Below are 22,350 nucleotides of genomic sequence, written 5' to 3' on the forward strand. Positions count from 1 at the left end.
GCCCTCCTGCAGCTTGCGCCTGGCCTTGGCCGGCGCGGGCGCCCCCGGGGCAGGGCTGGCGCTTGGGGACGTCCCCGGCCAGAGCCGGGCGGGCAGGGACCAACTGTCACTCCCACCGCACCCGGGGCCCGGGAAACTTCCTGTTCCCGGGAGGCCGACGGCGTCTTTGTAGTCATCCCTGCAGGAGCATGCCCAACGGACGGCTGGCCGGAGCCGACCCCAGCTCCGTGCGAGCAGCCCGAGCGCCGACTGCGCGCCTGCCGGCGCCGCAGGGACTCAGAGGTGGACGGGGCCCCGCTGTCCCCTCCCCCGAGGAGCTGACGCGCGGGTGCCGGCGATAAGACGGGCACACACATAGCCACGCAGCCGCCAGGAAGGAGGCGCTGAGCCCCGGGAAAGCACTAGGAAGGCACCCAGGAAGAGCGGCCCGGGCGGTCACTTCCGCCCCGCAGAAATCTGCAAGGCTTCCTGGGCAAGGCGGCACGGCGCGGGGCCGGGGCGGGAGCCGGAGGCCCGGAGGGATTTAGGAGGCGGCGAAGCTGGAGGACAAAGGTGAAGAGCCCTGCTCTAAAAATAGTGGCGAATTCAGTTTGTCGCCCAGGGCCCGGGAGGTGGGGGTGGATGGGGCCAGTGCTGGGGAGGTATTTCGAGGCCCGACCCTTGCACGCTGTAAAGGAGCAGTGACATTCGCAGGGAAACTTAGAGCTCGTTTCTCGGTGACTCACGAGAATGTAGGACTGGGGGTGTTCAGAGGCGCTCCTGCGACCCCAAGGCGCGAGGGAGGCCCAGGCGGGAGTTGACACTCGCGGCGCGCGCTGAGTGTAAACGCAGGACGCGATCGATTTTTGACAGTTTCCCGGATATCCATGGAACTCCTAGCCCCGACTCCGCAAAGTCCCATTCGCCAAAGGCGTCAGGGCCCTGGCACGGTAATGGGAAGAGGTGTGTGAAATTCGGTTCTTCGGCTCCCTGGCCGTTTCCGCGGTGCGTTCGCCCACACGCTCCTTGCACCGGCGAGGGAGAACGAGCGAGCCTGCACTTTGGAATCTCGCCTCGGAATGCAAATTGCGTCTTTGAGGTGGCGATTGTGTAAAACCCGCCGAGTGGCCCAGGGTTTTCGGAGTCAGGTGCTCCTCTGTATGCTGGGCTAGCCATTTGGAGCTAGAACTTTTAGTTGTAGATATAGGTGAGATTCACTCGTTTTGCATTTTATGAGAGCACCAGAGTGGAAGCTGTTCGCTGTATTTTGTACAGAGCTTTTCAAATTACTCAGCAAATAATTTAGCTGCTGGATTTGCCGTCCAGGGTTGATGTTCTGTGGAGCCATTTTAGGACCGAATGCTTTGTAATTACTTAGTTGCTGTTTGATTATCCGACCCACAGGGACAGTTCTACTCTGTCCGGTAGGGTCACCACGAGTCGGAATCGATTGGAGGGCAGCGAGTTTGTTTTGTTTTTTTGTTTTTATCTGACCCGGGGATACCAACTTATCTTTCTTAGTTGGGAGACAAGTATAATGTTTTGTTTACTAAAGTAATACATACCTCTACAAAAAGCTAGAAAATGCAGGCAGTCAGACAGGGTGCGATGTAGCAACGATGAAAAATACAACTTTCCTCTAGTTCTTAAATGCTTCCCCCCCCACCCCACCCATCATGATCCGAATTCTATCTGCAAGTCTGGCTAGACCAGAGGATGCACACTGGTACAGACAGGAACTGGAAACACAGGGAATCCAGGGCGGATGAGCCCTACAGGACCAGTGGTATGAGTGGCAATGCTGGGAGGGTAGAGGGAGAGTGGCTTGGTAAGAGGGAACGGATTACAAGGATCTATATGTGACCTCCTCCCTGGGGGACGGACAACAGAAAAGTGGGTGAAGGGAGACGTCGGACAGGGCAAGATATGACAAAATAATAATTTATAAATTATCAAGGGGAAATGAGGACCTGATGCCGGGGGGCTTAAGTGGAGAGCAAATGTTTTGAGAATGATGTGGGCAATGAATGTACAAATGTGCTTTACACAATTGATGTATGTATGGATTGTGATAAGAGTCGTATGAGCCCCTAATAAAAGTATTTAATAAAAAAAAAAAAAACAAAAAAAAATGCAGGCAGTATTGGAAAATAAACTAAGACTTATTTTAAATTTTAAGTAATTTCACCCCCCTCGATTTGGTTAGTTAATATACTGCCTTACCAGCCCTTTTCTGTGTTTCTTTCCTCTGTGCAAACACACACACACCACATACACCTTTTTAACTTTTATCATGCCTTTTTGGGGGGGTCATTGATTTTTTCCCCCCCAAAAAATCTTATTACGTAAGGAACGTGTAGATGTATAAAAAAGGCCACTTCATCACTGTGTATACACACTGTGTGTGCACTCATTCTCCTTATGAGTACACACGCGCGCACAGTGACAAGGTAGCAGTCTTTACTGCAGATGGAATGCAGTAGCCATGCTTACTGCCTGGTACTGTGAACAAAACTTTTTCTGAAGGTTTCTGGTCTGAAGTAGGTTTAACGCTTCGCCATACAATTTGAATTCCATTGCTTGTCTAATAAAAGTTTTGGTTGCTTGGTGGGACAGGTGGAATCAGTAGGTATGGAGCAGAGTGAACACCTCTCAGGTGTATGAATGGAGCACTGTAAAAAGATGACTTTCTGGCTGTTATATCTCTCCTGTGGCGGGGTGCAGCACCCTACCCCCCAATAAAAGGCTGTCTGTACAGGTTACCTGCTTTCTGATCTTGATCTAGACGGTGAATTTGTGATAAAATACTAGCTTGCGATGACACAGAGGGCTGCTTTTGTTCTTGATTTCAAGACGCCCCTTTTTTAGCTCATCAGCATTTCCGACTGCAGTTTGTCACCACCCCTCCCCCTTGCACTTTGCATTAAGTTGCTGAGTTAGACTGTGTACGTTTTCGTAAAGTTAATATCAAAAGAATCAGCTTTTTAAAAAGTAATTTCTTTTGAACTGTGAGGTTTGAGCTTATAATTTTGTTGCTTTTGAATCTTTCCCGCATTTGTATACCAGCCAAGTGTCACTCAGGCAGCACTACTTTGACTGTTCTCTGGAAGTGTCTCTCAGCCAGCTTTGGGAGGGTGGACTTCTGAATCTTCTTGTCCTGCTTGCCCAAGAGCCCTCAGTCCAGGAGGTTGATGGGTGGTCATTCTCATGCGCACTGTCCACCATAGAAATGCAGACACATCCCAGTTCACAGTCACCCCACCCCCACCCCTAAAAAACCAAACCCAGGAATGTTTCCTGGTTGTGTTCTGTTTTAGCTCTATTTTAAAAATTCATTTTCTTCTTTTCCATGTATCATTTTTAGATTGGGAATTCAATTTTAAGGATGCCCTTGGCTGCTACAGAAGTGGGATGGGAATGTGCTCAGTGGATTAGTTGGGAAATGGGATTGTGGGAGAGCTCCAATCTCTGGGATTGGGGAACCTCCCCCCCTAGTTTCTTTGTGACTTGGTTTGTTATTTAACTATTGAGTGTAGAGATACAGTGTTCCTGTAAATTCAGTTCAAACCAAGCAGCTTGAAAATTGCTTAACAGCTAAATCCTCAGTCAAATCCTCAGTCTGTCTCTGGGCTTTCATTGGAGAGAAGGTGGTGTTGGGGACTTCCTGCACCAAAGAAGGACTTGTTCTCCCTAGTCATGGGCTTTTGGCAGCCCGGGGGTTGCAAATAGACCTGAGCGAGTTATTTCTACAGTCAGGGTTTTCTACAAGCCAGGGTTCTAGAGTAGATAAAGCTCAAAAAAAAAACAAAAACCAAACAAAAATGCCAAAGTTGCTGCCATAGAGCCATTTCAGACTCAGAGTAGACACAACTGAGAGTAAGCTCCCAGGGTGTGCTTCCCAAGGGTCTGGGAAGAGTGAGGCCGGTTGTGAATGGAATTAGGGTGCTACTTTGTTTTCCATTCTGTGTGTTCAGTGGAGGAAGGGAGAATGGCATGCAGAGAATTGCAAGAGGTCAGTCAGGTGTGAAGTCGCCCTGAAGGAGGAGGTGCAGCCTCCCCTGGCCATTTGTGTTGGCAGCGAGGAGCACATACCGACCTGTTTGGATGACCCTTTTTAGGCTGTATCTGACCTTCGATCCGCAGACTCCAGCATGGTGGCTAAGTGGAGGTTTGTTCGCTTGCACACTCGAGGTGCTTCACGTTATGGAACAGTCCGTTGTCGTGTCATCCCATTTTGGGGTGTGTGTGTGTGTGTGTGTGTGTGTGCTTATTTTTCATATGCATAGCTGCAGAGACTGGGAAAATCTAATCAACATAGAGTATTTATTCCTTGGGAACATTATCCACAGATTAAAATGTTGAAAACTAAGGAGATATGAGCAGCCTGGTGGTGCCGTGGTGGAAGTGCGTGGCACAAACAGAAAGGTGTGGTGGCCTGCTTCCATAACAGTCACGAGCATGGAAACCTAACTGGGGGCAGCCCCCCCCCCCCATGGTTGCTAAGGAAGCAGGGTAATGTTAAAGCCTCTCCTTAGTTTAATTACTTTGTTAGAATGTTTGTTTGAGAAACAAAATATATATTCTGTAGCTTGTTCTTCATTAAGTTGCTACTTTATAACCTTGTCTAATGAACTTTAGCTCGCTCTTGTATAGGGTTTATTAACAAACTTGTTAGTTCTCCCCCCACTTATAGATCAGTTCTGTTTGGACACAAGGAAGACAAAGTACTAACAAATTGCTGCTTACAGGGTTTGGTCTGTAGTTGAAGATGCATCTCAAGCATTCTGAGATTTGTTTAGTAATTCAAAACCTTGGCACTAGAGCCAAACTATTTGAACCCTTGCTCCTTAATCTGTAGACTCTAACCTTGAGCAAGCTCCTTAACATTCTCTTTCCCTTCGATGTCATGTGAGAAATGAGAATGATAGCAGGCCTTACCCTCAGTGGAAGGCCCTACTGATGCAATGGTTAAGCCCCCTGCTGCTAACCCAAAGGGTCCTAGTTTGAGCCCACTGCTCTGTGGGAGAATAGGGTAGTGCACTGCTTCCCTACAAATTCCAAAAGCTATCACCATAGTCAGAGTCAATTTTGACTCAGAGCAACCCTATATGACAGAATGCAATTGCCCCCTTAGACTGTGTCTGTCTCGTTGCCATAGCAACTGTGTAGGCCCCTACAGTATAACTGTTTTCAGGAGTAGAAAGCCTTGTTTTTGTCCTGAGGGGCAGGCAGTTGGTGGTTTCAAGCTGCTGACCTTGCATGTTCACTACATGCATGGCCACTACATCTGCAGGGGCAATTTGTCAATCATTCCGTCATCTGCCGAGCGGCATAACTGCTGTACCACTCGGGGTCATTGTATGAAGATCCCAGTCCTAGACACCGGTGGGAAAGTACTTCCGGGTCACTCAAAATTAGAATCAGCCGGATGACACTCAAGACCTTTAGCTGGTTGCTGGCTCATGGAATCACTACAACTCGGGCCTGGGAGGTACCAAGTCCCAGGTAGAATGGGGTGGTGGGGCTGCTGCTGCTGCTGCTGGGAGACTATCCAGGGAGAAGTGATAAAGCCAGCTTAGACAGATGCTTTTGTTTTGTTTCTGCATACAGAAGCATGCGTGATTTAGTAAAACTCACTGCCAAACCAACTCTGAGCTGCTTCACATAGAATAATCTGAGAGGTGAAGTCACTTTCCTAAAGTTTCTCAGCTTATTTGTTGCAGGGCTGGGTCACTAGTTTTAGAAACGAGTTCTCTTTGTTTTTTAACCAGTTTGCTTAAGTTTTATGCTTTCTGCTGTAATACCTACTTTGAGCTTTTTCACTGGCATGTACGAACAGATTGAATTCATCGTGTATTTTAAAGGCTCTCTGGTACTTTTTATTCGCTTAATCCCCCACCCCCTTTTTAAAGGCCATGGTGTTTAAAATACCAATGGTCATAATATTGGTGACATTGCTGGCCCAAGATTTTGAGGGGGGGGGCTTTGGGCCGGGGGAGGCAGTGGTGGGCTGCAACAGGCTTGGTCTGTGTCAGGCCAAAAGTTGAAAAAGACAAGAAGCCAGGAGTACTTGCTAGATGGGGAAGGGGAGGAAATGACCACTGGATGCCATTCAGGCGGGGCAAATGTGCGGGAGGGTGAGCGGCAGCCTCTCCAGCATGGCGTGGAGAACTTGCCCAAGGTCATGGAAGCATCTCTCAGGAGAGCTGGGATTTGAACTCTGGTGCCTTATTTCAAAATGTGTGCTCCCAGGGACAGGAATGTGGTTTTTCTGCTGAAAGGAAGCCAGCCCCAGGTTTCAAAAATCCAGCTGTGGACAACTCGTAGTTATGAAACAACCCCCATGAAACCTATTGTATATTTAAAATTCAAGATGTACACACTGATTCATAATAATAAGCAAGGGCTCCTTTTTGTGCATCAGAATATCACTACATTATATTCAGAGGTGTTATCATGCATTGGGAAACATTTCCTTAATGGTTTTTATGTATAGAAAGGCACTCTGTGTCCCATATATATGAGACAAACGTTTGACCTGCCTGCCCCGGCATACATACAAACTGGACCTAGAGCAGTTTTAGGACGGGGACTAGCTCATTGTGAATCTGGGGCTGCCTGTCGTCTGCTCCTCCTCCATCAGGTCTTGGTTTCTGGCTATTTTTGATTCAACATTTTAGAATGAAGCTGTATAAATATAGCCTAATGAGGATTTTAATAGGTTTGTAAACCACAAGCAACATGAGGTGGTTTATTTTAAAGACAAGTTGTCTAGCGTCATGCTCTGATGAGTAGGCTTGGAGCAGGGGTGGTGGTTATTCTTCCACTGAGTCCTGGGTGGGGAAGCCAGGAGGCCTGTGTGCTGCAGTGGAAATGCACAAGCTGGGGAGTCGGAAGCCTGGACTAGGTCTTGACTCAATGCCTAATCATAGTGTCACTCTGGCAAGTCACTCCCTCTCTGGGCTCTGGCCACCCCATTATTATCCTGAGGGTCAGAAGGCCTTCACCCCCCAGCCTCTTGCTCTTTATTCAGCGATTCTATCTGCTGGCTTTGCCATTTCCCCTGCTGTTTCATTGTTATCTTGGTCTTGAAATCAGTCCCTTTATGTGAACTCTACAGCATGTGACCACACTTTGGCATTCTTTACCCCTGGTTGATCAGATGCTTGGCTTAGGGAAATGTGAATATCATCAAAATGTGTATTTTCCACTTTTGCACTTACTATAAGTGCTCAAGAATGAAATGTTGATAATGTAAAGTGCAAACTTGGGACGTCGGGTTACTTACTGATTTCCTTTGTTAACATGGCTTCAAGTTGTAAGTATAGTGTGTTATAAAGTTCTATGGGTTATTTGGGGGAGTGGAAAACATGAACCAAAGGATAATGTGGTGGAAAAGAAAGAGCCGAAAACAGAGTTAACTTTGGGGATGTGAAGAATATGCTTAAGTGGCTCTCTGTTATTGTTCTTTGGCTGTTGTTGGTACTGGGGCCTCGTAGTGCTGTCCTTTAAGTGTTGGACTGGACTGCTAACTGTGATTGGTGCTTCAAATCCACCAGCTAACTGCTTCTGTAGAGATTGACATTGTTTGAAACTCTGTATAGGGAACCTGGTATTTAGTGGTCTGCACATTGGGCTGCTAACCACAGGGTCAGCGGTTCAAATCTACCAGCCACTCCATGGGAGAAAAGTGAGGCTTTCTTCTACTGTAAAGGTTTACAGCCTCAGAAACCCAAAGGGACCATTCTCCAGGGTTGCTGGGAGTCAGAATGGACTCGATGGCCATAGGTTTGCGTGTGGATAGTTGGCACCAATGCTCAGTGTGGGGTTACATAATTTCTAGTCAAGGGTCCTAGTTCTCACCCATAAGAGAAGAGAGTGGTAGTCACCAGTTGGGAACAACTCGGCATTCATAACTGAACCCAAACATCAGTCATTCTACAAGGCACTTTTAATGCCATTGAGCTCCCTGTACTCTCGTCCAGGTGAACTACTCCGCCCCCGTGGATGGGCCATCTCCATCAGGCCATTCACACCATTTCAGTGGATCTTCTCTGGGCTGTCATCCCTTTGTTTACAATCTGGTGTGAGCCTCTGTGCATTATAAGTTTTTCCTTCATACAGAAACTGTAGAAAAAGGTTTGGAGGTATCATTGTCATTGTCTGACCTCTTCTAACTTCCTAAGGGGAGAAGGAAAATGACTATTGTCAGCTGCCCAGAGCCAAGTCCTATGCTGCTGAGGGCAGGCCTGCCCCCCACCTTCCCACCCTCGCACCTACCTACCAATTCTGACACCAACTATCCGGCCCACAACATTCTCTGCTATTCAGCGGGTTCAGTAATCCATTGCAGTGGCCACACAGAACTCAAACAATACTCGCAGTTATGGGGTTTATTAGAGAAATTAACAGATTCCATTTGGGTTCAGATATATTTAGTAAACGGTTCTTTGATTAAGAGAGCCTCTTCTCAGATTTTGGCCTCTTCTCTGCTGAAGCTATTAAAAATTCTTTGCCCAAAGAGCATGCCACTCTGCCATAAGCCTCAGCTTGAAGATGGTCCACTTTTTCTCTGTCAGCAAACTTAGCTTCCCCCAGTTCAGTGCCTGGAGGTATCCCATTCCACAAGCCAGGTTCCTGGCTGAAAGCACGGTAGTTGCTCTGTGAGGCTGGGAAGCCCCACCACTGGGGCTCCTGCTGCTGCTGCTTTTCTGTGCTCCTCTGGTGTCTCAGCTGTCTCCAGGACCTCCAGATCCAGTGGGCGTGCTCCGCTCTTGTCTCCTCTCGCTGGTAGTGAACTTCCCCTTTCCTGCTTTATTAACAGTCACACACAGCTGACTCAGATCAATGTCATCTATATCTTTACTCACCATCTCTTTTTTAAAGTTTTTTTATTAAATACTTTTATTGGGGGCTCTTACATCTCTTATCACAATCCATACATTCATCAATTGTGTCAAGCACATTTGTACATATGCTGCCATCATCATTTTCAAAGCATTGTCTTTCTACTTGCTTCAGCCCTTGATATCAGCTCCTCATTTTTCCTCATCCTCCCTCACAAACCCTTGATAAGTTATAGATTAGTATTATTTTCATATCTTACATCATACTCTATTGCCCTTCACGTACTTTTTTGTTGTTTGTCTCCCTGGGAGGGTGTTATATGTCAATCCTTGTGATCGATTCCCCCTTTCTCCCCCTACCTTCCCTTTATCCTCCTGGTATCTCTATATTCTCATGGCCCTGAGGGGTTTATCTATCCTGGATTCCCTGTGTTGTGGGCTCTTATCTGTAGCAGTGTGCATATTCTGGTCTAATCCGATTTGTAAGGTAGTATTGAGGTCATGATAGTGGGGGGAAGGAAGCACCAAAGAACTAGAGGAAAGTTGTGTGTTTCATCAGTGCTACACTACACCCTGACTGGCTCATCTTTTCCTTGTGACCCTTCTGTGAGGGGATGTCCAATTGTTTACAGATGGGCTTTGGGTCCCCACTCCACGCACCCCCTCATTCTCAATGATAATGATTTTTTGTTCTTTGATGCCTGATACCTCATCCCTTTGACACCTCGTGATCACACAGGCTGGTGTGCTTCTTTCATGTGGGCATTGTTGCTTCTTAGCTACATGGCTGCTTGTTTATCTTCCAGCCTTTAAGACCCCAGATGCTGTATCTTTTGTTAGCTGGGCACCATCAGCTTTCTTTGCCACATTTGCTTATCACCCATTTTGTCTTCAGCGATCAAGTTGGGAAGGTGAGCATCACAAAATGCCAGATTATTAGAACAAAGTGTTCTTGTGTTGAGGGAGTACTTGAGTTAAGGCCCAGTGTCCATATACAACCTTAATTCTTAACATAAGTACATAGATCTATTCCCCTCTCGTTATATATAAATATATTTACATATGTACATGCCTATATTTAGACCTCTATAAATGTCCTTTACCTCCTCATTCTTTCCTCTATTTCCTTTTGCTTCCCTCTTGTCCCACCATCATGTTCGGCCTTCATTCGGGTTTAGTAATTCCTTGCTGCTACATTGCCCTCCACTAAACCCCACTAGGCATCTTATGCCCTTCTCTGCATTGATTTGAGTTCACTTATCCTTCCCTTGTTCCTGGGTTGGGTGTCGTCCCCCCCCTCCTTTCTCCTACCTCCCCTTCTCCCATATCCTCCCCTCCCCCCAACCATCGGACCCGTTCTTTTCATCTCCAAATTGTTTATCCCACTTATCTTATCTAGATAAACATGCAGAGACATTAATAAGCACAAAAACCAGGCAAAGCCAAACAAAACAACAAAGGAAGTAAAAACCAACAAAACAATAACTACACCCATAAAACAAAAAATAACAACAAAAAGAAAGCCACTGACAAAAATGGAAAAGCCTATAAATAGTTCAAGGTCTGTTGGCCTCTAGGAGTGTTTTCCAGTCGAGTCTAAAGGGATACCATAGTGTCTCCAAAGTCTATTTTCGGTATTCCCTGGGGATTTCATCGCTTTGCTGCCCTTAGTTGCATGCTCTGTTGCACACCCTTAGTGTTTTGCCCCAGTGTGGTGGGGTCAGATGGGGCACAATTCCCACACTGTCTCCAGTCCTCACCATCTCTTACTCAGACCCCTCAGGAAAACGTTATTGGGTGGGAATTACAGAGACTATCTGGAAGAGTCATAGTCAGTAATTCACTGCACTGCAGGACACCCCATTCACTTCTCCCTTTGATTATTTTTTTGTCAGCACCCATGAAGACAGCCACTTCATGTCCTTTATCATGCCCCCCCCCTTTAATTGCACATCCCTATCCATTCAGCTGCCTGAGGGAGGAAACCAAGTGGGCCCCTTGATCTGGAGGATCTTCCATTGTAGTTGGGACTGTGGACAACGGCATCCAGAAGGAAAGTCCCGTCCCAAGCAAGCCATCTAATTTCAGCATTCACACCAACTGTGCATAGTGTCCAACAACTTGTCATTTGGCTAGTCCTGGTAAACTCAGACCTGTCCATCCAAGCGAGATCAAATGGGTACCAGCTGCAGGCTTGGGGACCCACATACACCTACCTCCCTGTCTCACTCTCACCCCTAGCCCCCCACACAACCCCACCCCCAGATGTAGGGAATACCTAAGTTTTGCCTATCCTGATTGTATTTATTTGAAAATTTGAAATATGGATATGTTATAACCCTCTTCATCTCTTCCTTCCTGTCATCTCATTTTCAGAGTATAATGGTGTTTTTCTAAGTATTTATTAAATGATAGAACTGTGTGATATTCAAATAAAACTTTTGCTCAACAGAGATGACATGCTTGGCCCAAAGAGGTTTCTCTGTATCTTATTCAGTACTTTTCTAATTGTGCTTATTTTTGAAAGACAGTAATATTCTAGTAGCTGGAACTGACTAGGATTTCTCCTTCTTTTTCCAGATAAGCCCTACAGAAAGCTGAGTGCCCCACACTGTGGTTTGCAGAACCTTAGTCTATGAGAGAGAAGGAATTGTCCACAGGAAGAAAGGCTCCACAGGCAAATCACTTGAGGAAACGCTGAGCTAAACATGGTTAGCCAGGTTTTTGTGTTGAATGATGGCTGTGTTGCGGTTTTTCTGCAGTGCTTGTCAAGAGTGTCGTGCTGTGCATTGTCACTGTCCAGAAAGGGAATACCTGCCAATTGCGTTATGTAAGAATACCTTCCTCTCCCCACACACACACGTTGGAGGGAGTGTATACTGAAGCTTGGTGTCGGGAACCCTCTGATTTGTAGATTGTTGCAGAATTCAAAGCATTTACTCTAACTAAACTTGGAATATTTCAGTAAGAATGAACATTTTAGCACAACGGCTTTTTCCGGCCTTTTTTCCCCCCTAAACTTTGACCCACAGTGAGAAATTGTATTTGTGACCAATGACTCTGGACATACACAGAGACACAGAAAACTGAAAAAGAAATTTAACTTAAAAAAAATAGTTGGCCTTACTATATAGAATACATTCTAATACTTTCTGTTCTGGGTTTTTTTTTTTTTTCTTTTTCTACTGATTGATTATTTTTATTTGCTGATTTTTATTGAGTAGTTACTATGTACCAGGCATTTTTTCCATCATTTAGACATTCACAACATCATAAAGTTTCTCACATCAGGAGCTGTGCCCCAGTTTAGAGGTAAAATAATTGATACACAGTGGATGACAAATTACACACGTGTTTCCCAAAGCATAGCCAAGTGTTCTGAAGTTGCATAGATTTTGTCTGTTCTGGTTTTGTTGTTGTTTAAATGCTTGTTACAACCACTAAATAATTCACCACTCAATGTGAGAAGCACTGAGAAGTTACGTGAATATATAAACCCATGTTCCGGGGAAAGCCACTGGACGGGCTGTTTCCTGAGGGAGACAGCTCACTCAAGTGGCGAGAAGAGTGAGGCTTTGTTCTCGGTTTCTTGCCTGTCTCATCTGTAAAATGGCTTGCCGGAAGGCAGTGGTGATGGCTCAGTAAAGCGTGCTTTTTATACTGGAGTCTGATACAGTCTCCGTGCCTAAGCTCATTTTAGCTTTTCTGATAACGGAAGCACCGAAAGTCATTCTGTGCACCGCCTATTGTGTGTTGTGATATTAACTCTCCCTAATCACTTTAGATTTGCCAAAAGGGCCCACTTAGTCTCCCTGCCTCATACTTGCTAAGCTTTATGCTATACATTACTGCCGTATGTTTTACTAATGCCCTAGATTTCGAGTTGTTATTGTGAGGTGCCAGCAAGTCGGTTTCCACTCATCTTTGCACAGCAGAAGGAAACACCGCCCGGCCCTGCGCCATCCTCACAACTGTTCCTGTGCTTGAGCCTGCGTGGCAGCCACCATGGCAGCCCAGCTGGTGAAGGGCCTTCCTCTTTGTTGCCCCCCTCTTTTTTACCAAGCATGATGTCTTTCACCAGGACTGGCCTTACCTTCCTTGCCTCTAAGGAGCATTCTGGCTGTACTTCTTCCCAGACAGACGTGTCTGTTCTTCTGGCGGTCCACGGTCCTTGCAAGCCAGCGCCATCGTTCCAATGCATCTCTGTGATGACATGCAAACCCAGGCCTGCCTACGTTGGTCATTCATTTTGCTTTCTTAGACCCGGAACCCCATGAGAGGCGGCCTGTGACAGGGCTGCCCTGTTTTTCTGGGCCTTAACAGTTTTCCACTTTTCTGTTTCTCTCCCTTCATGGAAACTATTTGAGTTTTCTTTCTTGTGAGTTTCTACTTCACACATTTTACTGTAGTTTTAATTCACTAGATGAGAACAAGGTAAAACCTCTGATTTCCTGTTTATCCACATTTCTGCAGTTTGTTTTTTCTATCGTCATCCCCTCAGCATTTTATATTATGATGCGGGCTTTTATTCTGTGTCTTGCTCTAAGAAAAAGGACCAGTAGAGGAGCTGGGCCAGGGTGAGGGCCCAGTCCAGCTTATAGGCAGTTCCCAGTGTCCTGAGCACAGCTGGCTGCCTCACACAGACGTTGCCTTCTAAGTGGTTAATGTTTCCGCACCTGCTTTTATTGCCCGCTTGTTCTCATTGAGGCCTGAAGTTGCAGAGAGGAGGGTTCCAGCAGCATCACTGAGGCGCCAATTCTGTAGGAAAGGCGCTACGTGCTCTCTCCTTGAGTAAGCAGGAAGGGGGGCCCTGGTGGAGCTGTCAGGTAAGCATTGGCCTGCCAGCCACACACACGTCAGCTATTTGCACCCGTACAAAGTTACAGGTTCGGAAGCGCTCTAGAGAGAGAGAGCCGTGCTATATAGGGTTGCTATGAGTTGGAATCAGTTCTGTGGTCATGGGCTTTTATTTTGTGTAAACAGAAGAACGGGTAAAAAAGAATAAATAATTGTTAGTCAAGGCACACACAGGGAAGCTTGCTTATGGTGTCCACAGGCTTCTACATATATTTATTTTATTTTCCTTACTCCTATCGGTAACCTCATTTTCAGGATTCAGTGGAGAAAGATGCCCTACAGTTGAAGCCTTGGGTCCAGAGCTTGTCACCTGGCCTCCCTGCCAATCCTTCCTGCCTGTGTTGCTCTAAGACACGGACCGGGCATCAGGAATGTCTGCTCAGAAAGCGGCAGGCTCCCCTAGTCAGGAGCCATGGTTCCAGGACTCGGGTGTGGCCATCATGGTGCTAAGTTGCTGATAGTGATATTTGGGAGCTGGCAATGGAATATTAGGGACGTGAACTCACTGGCTCCCCTCACCCCCTCCAAAAAATGAAAAAGGAACAAGAGGAGCCCCTGAGTCATAGAGACTGGACTTGCTAGCCAGAAGGAAGAGAGTCCTAAGTGAAGGGTTGATTTCTGCCAGTTGAGGCCGGTCCGACTCCTGACAGCCCTGGTGTGCAGGATCTCACTGCTCCGTGGGTTTCCACGGGAGTCTTTCCAGAGACAGCACGCCAGGCCTGTCGTCCAAGGCAGCTGTGCATCCAGTCAAACTGCCAACCTTTCAGTTTGACCTTGAGCCTTTCACAGTTTGCACGACCCAGGCTACCTTTCTAGAAGCTACCAACTGTTTCCTCTGAATAAATTCCATTAACTGCTTTGGATAAGAATATAGGCAGAAAATGATGATCTTCAAAGGGATTCATAATTTTGTCCATATTTGAACTAGTCTTAATGTTCCTTGAAAGTCAGGTGGATGATTTTACTAGATTGTGCAGCATGTGCTCATTTTATAAGGGGGCTCTAAAAAGCCCATGAGGAAATGCCATCATCTTTTATTTCCATTTTCCAGGGCACTTTTTGACACCTTGGTGTGCTCTGCTCTGCGCCCCCCCACCCCACCCCCACCCCAAGGTGTTGATAGCTGCTGTTGAGGCCACTGCAGCTTAGGAAGACACCTGTGATGAAGGGTAGACTGCTTCGTGGCGTTCTGGTTTAAATGGGAGCCCATGGCTAGACCTTCTCTTCTGGGCTCCCACTAGCTGGATTCAAACTGCCAACTTCTAAGTCAGCAGAGGGGTCAAGTGAAAGACACCTGCGCCCCCTAGGTGCCTCCTAGCACATAGCAGCTAGGATGTGGTGTGAAGGGACCTGCTGTACTGAGGATCGCTATGAGGCAGCGTCTCACCACAGCAGCAACAGCCTCACATGCCACATCAGCCACTGCTAGGAACTGCTCCCATAGCAAACAAAGCATAAACACTTCTAGTTTAATCCTTAAGTACCACTGCAGGATACTGGAGGATAAAACTAGGAAATGTTTATATACTTCATTGGAAAAGAATATTGAAAGTACCCGGGACTGCTAGAGGACAGGGTGCTGCTTAAAGGCAAGGATGGCAAGACTTCGTCTTACATACTTTGGGCATGTTGTCAGCAGAGATCAGTCTCTGGAGAAGGACATCAAGTTTTGTAGAGTGGAGGGGTGGCAAAAAAGAGGAAGACCTTCGACGAGATGGACTGCATCAGTGAGCTCAAGCACAGGAGCAATTGTGAGACTGGTGCAGGACCGGGCAGTGTTTCGTGCTGTTGTGCACGGGGTCACCATGGGTTGGAGCTGACTTGATGGCACCTGCCAGCAGTTGTATCCTGCTGCCCTCATTCATTGCTGCTTACTCCTGTGGGTCAGAGCCCACTGGGTCCTCAAGAGCTAGTCCTGGTCTTGTCCACAGTGATTAGAAGCTGAGTCAATGGGAAGCGGCTGGATTTCTAGATCAACACAAAGAAGCTTACTGCCATTGAGGAGCCCTCGTGGCATAGCGGGGGTCACGTTGGGCTGCTAGCCACAAGACCCACAGCGTGACGTCACCAGCCTCGGTTGTCTACTCCCATAAACCGTTCACAGTCCTAAGAGACCCAGAGGGGTGGTTCTACCATCCCCTATAGCAGTGATTCTCAACCTGTGGGTCACGACCCCTTGGGGGGGGGCATCTCCAGGCGGGTCCACCCACATGCAGCTGCGCCCACATACGAGGAGTACTCGGCGTGAAGACTTAACCATGCTACACCATGCTTCAAGAAAAAATTTCATTTGTCATTAGAAATAAATATTTCACAATATACAATGACATATTGTTTTTGTGATTAATCATTATGCTTTAATTATGTTCAATATATAACAATTAAAAAACATTCTGCATATCAGATTTTTACATGACGATTCATAACAGTAGCAAAATGACATTGATGATGTAGCAATGAAAATTATTTTATGGTTGGGGGTCACCACAACATGAGGAACTGTATGAAAGGGTCACGGCATGAGGAAGGTTGAGAACCACGGCCCTATAGGGTCGCGGTGTGTCCAGCTGCAGAGGTGTGTGCAAGGAGCATGGCTCTCTTTTAGGGGATTGGTTACTGTCGTGAGGGGACACTGCTACTGAAAACAGTACTTACCTATACACTGGAGTATAAGCCACCCCAAATATCCGCCGAGGCACCCAATTTTACCACAAAAGCTGCATTAAAAATGTGCTGGAAAGTGGCTTATACACGAGTATATACGGTAGCTATTTTAGCTGTTGAGTAGAAGAATAAAAGTTTGCTTTGGATTTTGAAATGCTCAAAGGAGCCTGAGTCTCCCAGTGCGCACTGCAGCAATAGTCCGGTATACTCGGAGGGTCTGAAGCCCAAGGAAGGTGGGGCCGGTGCTGGAAGAGCATGCTGGTGGCCGTCTCAGCGGGATTTAGTTCCAGTCTTGAGACCACATGCTTGGGTTTTAGGAGACACATAACACTTCATCTTTATTTAAAGCTCACATGTGCATGCAAACCCCATCTCTCACTGTTGGTTTTCTTTACTCTCTGACCTGGTGAAGCTACGTGAATGTGGCCCCTCCCTGTGCTTTAGAGACATGTAATATTCAAATGCAAGGCTGCTGGGGGTAGAAAGGTAAGGTGAGGGAGGGACTGGACATAGGGATAGATATTGGGCTATTGGGAAAATTCCGTCAGCCAGTTCTCATCCCTTGGGTGATGGGGACAGGGTGAAAGACTCGGGATCATGTTGAGCTGTGTGCTGTAGGGGAACTAATAATTAAGTGACCCTCCCCACCCACCCCCCAACCTGCAGCATAGAGTGGTTAACCGGAAGTTCCAGAACTGCAGTTATTCCAAGATATAGGCAACACCGCCAAATACCGTCCTGAGCATGTTGAGTTGTAGGTGCACTGATTTGAACTGTCTGCTCTTGCCAAGGGAGCTTACTTTCAACACCACTAACACGTGTTTATATGCAGGTGTCCCTGGCAGGTCCTGCATTAAGTGGAGGCCGCTTTGCCTTTGTGAGATCAAGGGGAAAGGGAGTCGTTCACATTCACATGCCCAGAAAAGGTGGCTGTTTGCCCAGTGGTACTGGGGAGGCAGGGTAATGGCTATTTTGTAGGGGTAACCAAGTGCCCTAGTTTGCCGAGGAAAGGTCAGATTTACGTCTTTAAACCTCACCTTTGTCCCTCACCCCAAATTACTACTCATTGTCGTACCTTTCACTCATCAAATTATGCCATTCTACCTTTTAACCATCACACAACTAGCAGTTTCTCAACTCTCTTCTCTCATTTCCTTCCTTCTGGGGGTGCACAAAGCTGGCTGTCGGGGTGTCTCCCCTGCGGCAGTCTGATTTTTGAGAAACCAAGTGGGACCTTCTCATTCTGGACTTGGTTTGAGCAATGCTGTTAATAGCACTTCTCGGTCTAAAATGTTTACTCTGCCTCAAGCCTTGAAGGAAGAAATTCAAAATTGAAATCCCTAGTTCTCTCCCTGGCTGCTCCCCTTCTCCAGCTCTCCTGTCCACAGTCTCTCGGGAGTGCCTCTTGGGAAGGAAGGACTGCATAGGGAAACCTGATGTCAGGAGAGGTGGACCAGAGGTGACTGTCATGTGTCCATCTCACTATAAGCCCTTGCTGCTGCTCCTCCCTACTCCTCCCTGCTTAGAGCCAGCATGTCCAAGGGAGATGTCTGTCTGTCACTCGGAGGCCTTCGATCGTTGCCAAACTTTCCCCAGACTGTGTTGAGAGTTGAGTGTAGGGTAGGGCTGGGGTCCATGTGATTTACATGGAACCTTGTTTTTCTATTTAAATTTTTCATGTTGCTTCTTCTGCCACTAAAAATGCCTCTCAGAGCCCCAACAGAGAGCCCGAGAGGAGAGTAAAGGGCAGAGCAAGGCCTCTCTCAGGCCAGAGGAGCTGCCCTGGGCCCTGTCTTTGTGGGGCAGAGGCTTGGAGCAGGGACCCCAGCTGGGAGACAGCCCCCATGTGAATTGTGGTCCTGAGAGTGTGTCCCAGCTGGGTTCACACCAAGTGTTGACGCCATCACTTTACACAGTGTCCCTGTCAACACCTCCCACCCCCCTCACTGCCACCCTGCTGGGTGCAGACCAGCCTGTTCTACCTGATAGAAAACTTGCTGCCCTCCCCCCAGCATTCTGATTAGAAATCCAGTAGGCCCTCAGAACTGTGGGGGAGGGGCTGGGTAGGAAGGGGTAGTGCTGGAAGCCTCTAGTGGCCCAAGTAATGCCCAGTAATCATGTGCCCCCTCCTGCACCTGTTTGTAAAGTCGTCAGGGAGTGACTTTGTGATCATTTGCCTTAGGGCAGCAGTTCTCAACCTGTCCGTTGAGACCCCTTGGGCGGTCGAAAGACCCTCTCACAGGGGTCGCCTGATTCATAGCAGTAGCAAAATGACAGTGATGACGTAGCAAAGAAAATAATTTTATGGTTCAGGGGTCACCATAACATGAGGAACTATTAAAGGGTTGTGGCATTAAGAAGGTTGAGAACCACTGCCTTAGAGCCTCTTAGAAGAAAGACCTTTCTTACCTGGTGTTTCACGGCACCAGGTGACCAAGGAGGGCTGGGTCAGCAGGGTTCTCAGGCACTCTAGAAAAATGATACCTCTCCTTTTGCTGAACAACATATATTGATTTCCTTGAGAACACTGTCTGTCTGACTAGTAATCTTTCCTGAGGCGGGATGCCCCTTAGAAGTGCTACCTGTTTCTGCCTTAGCCAGCTAAGCGACACCTAGCTCTTGCCATTTTTAATGATTTTTTTACATGCCACATCAAAAACTTTTGGCTGCTAACTGAAAAGTCAGTGTTTCAAACCCATCAGCGGCTCCTGGGGGAAAGGACATATGCATAGCAGGGCAGGGCTCCTGCTCACACCCATAGGCTCACATGAGCTGGTCATTTTGTTAATGTTCTTTGCCTTTATCTTAGGGAAGCGGGGAAAGCCCCAAGTGTGTTTCCTTCTCTCGCCTTCCAAGCCTTTCTGTCCCATTTGCCTCCCCTACCCCCTCCAAAAATTAGATAAGGAGCAAAGGGAAAATAAGGTTCCATGGAGCCTGCCCTAGAGCGATCACACAAACCTTGAAGTAGTTTACATCAGCTAGAGGGGGCCCCAAATTTGTCCCTGAGTTCTGAGTAGCCAGAAGAATAAGCAAGGTCATTTCCCAGACTAAGAACAAGGCAACCACTTAAGAGAAGCATGGTGTTCCCAGGAACTGGGGCCTAAGGTTGCACTTCAGGTCTCCTGTACTCAGGGCTCACAGGGAAGTAACTGAGTCTGAGCTGTAAGGCATAACGGAGGAGCGTCCGCCGAGAGCCAGTTTAATGACGTGCTCATTTCTTAGTGCTCTGCAGTGGAGGGAGCAGCCTGCTGTAGTCATACTCGATTGGGTCCCAGAAAGGTCAAGGTTATGAGTTTAGGTGACCACTCCGCTTTAACAATTCACTGAGCTGCTGGATACCCCTCTGGGCTCGGGAAAGAGTGTGTCCAGGATTGATTTGGATTGTAGGAAGATAAGTGGGAGGTAGGGCCAGGGTTTCGGTGGAAAATAGTTCTGTCCAACTTGGAGGTGCTATTAATGGACCATGCCCTATGTCCATAGAGTTATGTTTTTTTAAAAAATGATTACATTTCTAACAGTGCCAGCTTCGTAAAATTTATAGGTGTAAGGTGTTTGGCTGGGTGGAGTGGACTTACCTGTCAGGGTAAGCTTTAGAGTGTGGCAATTTCAGAGCCAGCTGTACCAACCCTCACCATGACGGAATGCATCGACCATGCCTACCCCACACCTAACCCACCAAAAAACCCCGGTAGGAAACTTTAGTTTAATCAAAGAGCTTCCTGTGTGCACACCTGTGGTTCTGGCAGGTTGACAGTACGGTTGGCAGTCACCCCAACATTGGGGAGATTGGGTTAAACACTTAGATAGACGGTAGGTAGAAACCAAGAAGGCAGATTCCGGAGGCCTGCCCATGCGGTGCTCTCCCTGTGTGCCCACTCGAACTGCAAAGCGCCGGTCGGTCGGACCGCCCAGTGTGTGTGTAGCCCTCCCAATCACGTGCAGCATTCTTCTGCAGGACTGAGAAAGAGAAGCAGGAAGCCCAGTGCTCAGAAGTTTTGAAGACTGGGGTTTACATTTCTGTTGGTAAATGATTGTATCCATTATCCCTCTCCCTGAATAGTTAGGGGCACCCCTTATAATTTTAAAGCTCCCTTGGGCATCAATTATGCTTGTTGTGCGTTTGGGTGCACTCTCAGATTGGAAAACAACTTGCCCCATGGAACTATATGGTGATGTCAGCACTTACCTGGAAAGCACCACTGAGCCCCACAAGTGTGGTATGTCCTCCGAGCAATAAAAGTAGGATGTGGTGGGTCTGTAAGCAGGGCTGGGGCTGGCCTTTTGTCTCCTTTTCACTGGATACTTTATTACACAACAGTTGATGAAATTATAAAAATTTTTTTTGTTTGTTTCCTTATCATAGTTCAAACTTGCATAAAGCTCTCTGGTCACTTGTAATACATTTTCTGACTCTTATCCAAATGTATCCCTTTTGTAAGAGACCAACTCAAGAGGTCTGTCTCCAGCTTTGGGCTCGGAGACCTCTGCACCTCACTCCCCTGTCGGTCCTCACATGGGTGGGGTAGGGGGCGCTCCTCAGATGGCGACCAGCACTGTGGCCTGTATTCATAGCCCAAACTTGAGGTCATCCTGCCGGTGGGCCTTGTCGCCTCAACTGCATTCTCCACCTGGTACAACACCTGGGGTACAGGCCCCGCCACAGTGCCGCTCCCTTCCCATCATTTGGTCCAGTGCTGAGTTGGGAACGTTTTTCTTCTGAAAATACTAGCGAGGGCTTCTTGACATTAGGTCATGCCCATCAACTGACAGACTCAGTTACTGCCTGTGAAATTCACGTTTTTCAGGCTCCTAATTTCACCAAGGAGCCTTCTCTCAACTCTCGATGTGGCCGCCTCTGGCCAATGAGTGCCCTGGCTGAGGGGTGGGAGGCATGAGTAGACCGGCCGGAGCATCTTTGAGGAAAGCTCTGAAAGCCACGGGATAGGGCGCTCTGTGCCTCTAAACTCTTCTGCTGGGAAGTCTGTTTACCTAACACCACCACAAGGAAAGCCAGCCTTCCAAGGGCCGCTTGCAGCTCCAGTGAGCTTTTGTGGGCGTTTGGCCCGGACAGAATTGCCAGTGCGTGGACCCTAAAGGAGAGAGATTCTCCAGGTTTACATCGGACCTTGCAGAAATGAGTTTAAGGTTGTAAATAGAAAAATACAGCAAGATGTTTTCTTAAAAAGATGCCTGTTCATCAAAATAACCAGAAGAAGAAAGTAATAGTGGCCTCTTGCTCTTCTCTGGCCTAACTCTATAGGGCCATAGCGTGCTTACTTCCGTTTGACCTTACTCTCGTTATACTCCTGGAAAATCCATGATCTTTCAACCCCATTTCCCCCATACTTCTGATGGCCCTATGTGTATTCATACCAAACAGCCTCCCCACAACAACCCCCCCCCACCAAAAAAAAAAAAGAACTATAATCAAACCACACTTACCATCCACTAAGTTACATTGCATGGATGGTTTTTATTCTGAATCTCTTGCTTACCTGCAGCCCCCACCACCACCACCCCACCCCCACACAATGCTGCTCTTAACCCACTAGGTTGATTTCACAACCTGTTGATGGGATGGGACCTGAAGTTTATAAACACAAACTGAAGTTAGCTAACTTATCCACAATGCCGGACCTCTAAAGTTATCACAAGGTGTGATCATGGAGTGCAAGACTGGACATTATACTTACATATACTTAATGTATGCCTGATGAACAAGCCTTAACCATTAACAACCAATATGGAGCTGATTTTTGTTGTATCTACATGAGCTTCCCTCAGATATTCCAAAAAGCTAAGAACTACAATATCATGTTCTAAGAAGTAGTTTTACAAAATGTGCACTCAATTCTTCTATATAAATTCAGATGGGTGCTAAGCAAATGTAAAAAAAGCTGATGGTGCCCATCTATCAAAGAGATGGCATCTGGGGTCTTAAAGGCTTGAAGATAAGCGGCATGTAGCTGAGAAGCAACAAAAACCACATGGAAGAAGCACACCA

The 22,350-nt window shown here is 47.2% G+C and overlaps 1 protein-coding gene across 2 annotated transcripts in view; it reads left to right on the forward strand.

Moving 5' to 3' along the window:
* Positions 1–457: 457 nt before the first annotated feature.
* The window catches only part of CAB39 (calcium binding protein 39), a 63,072-nt gene continuing 41,179 nt past the window's right edge, over positions 458–22,350 (forward strand). The window contains exon 1 of one of the 2 annotated variants that reach the window (XM_045295080.1): positions 458–552. The gene's annotated coding sequence lies outside the window, so the exon portion shown is untranslated. Of the gene's footprint in view, positions 553–11,428; positions 11,537–22,350 lie in introns of those variants that run through there. The other variant, XM_004701667.2, reaches the window with a different exon arrangement.

This window comes from Echinops telfairi, unplaced genomic scaffold (assembly GCF_000313985.2).
Source record: "Echinops telfairi isolate 266 unplaced genomic scaffold, ASM31398v2 ScPeMD7_3;HRSCAF=10, whole genome shotgun sequence".
Lineage (NCBI taxonomy): Eukaryota > Metazoa > Chordata > Mammalia > Afrosoricida > Tenrecidae > Echinops > Echinops telfairi.